Raw genomic sequence first — 649 nt, 5'->3', positions numbered from 1 at the left:
ATGTAATGTGGTAGGAAATACTTAGGCTAGAGGCCCTAAGATAGGCATTGAATGGTTGATGTTGTTGAATGATTGAGATATATGATGTGGTCATATATGTGATGATGATTATTGATGCCTTGGTGGTATGATGTATGAGAAATATGCATGTTGTGATATATGCTTGATTATTGGTTATGGTTGAATTGTGGGTTGAACCATGTTTATGGTGAGTATGATGTTGATTGTGTACAATAATGATTTATTGGGATTGGTGTTGTTGGAATTGGCATGAGGAAGAGTATATGATATGTCAATGTGTTTGAGTTTGAGCCACTTGGGTGAAGTGGGTTAAAATGATGAGATAGTGATTTTGTAATTTGTGGTAAAGTGTCAATGTGTGAGTGGAGGAGGCTTGATGTTGAATTTGATATATTTTGATTGATTTCAAAGAAAAGGGATGAAAATGGCATGTTTTGATTGATTTTGAAAAGAGTTGGAAATGGCTTGTTTGAAAATGGCACTTTGTGGTTTTTATGAAAAATCTGGTTTTTGGGCATACTTTAATGGGACATAACTTGGACTACGGATCTCTGTTTTATGCCAAATCTGTTTAGAAATGAAATTGGATCCAGGATGTCCATGCCGTTCGAAGAACGGGTGAAAAACG

Source organism: Arachis duranensis, chromosome 3, assembly GCF_000817695.3.
Source record: "Arachis duranensis cultivar V14167 chromosome 3, aradu.V14167.gnm2.J7QH, whole genome shotgun sequence".
NCBI lineage: Eukaryota > Viridiplantae > Streptophyta > Magnoliopsida > Fabales > Fabaceae > Arachis > Arachis duranensis.
The sequence above is the reverse complement of the archived record's forward strand: the minus strand, read 5'-3'. Positions refer to the sequence as shown.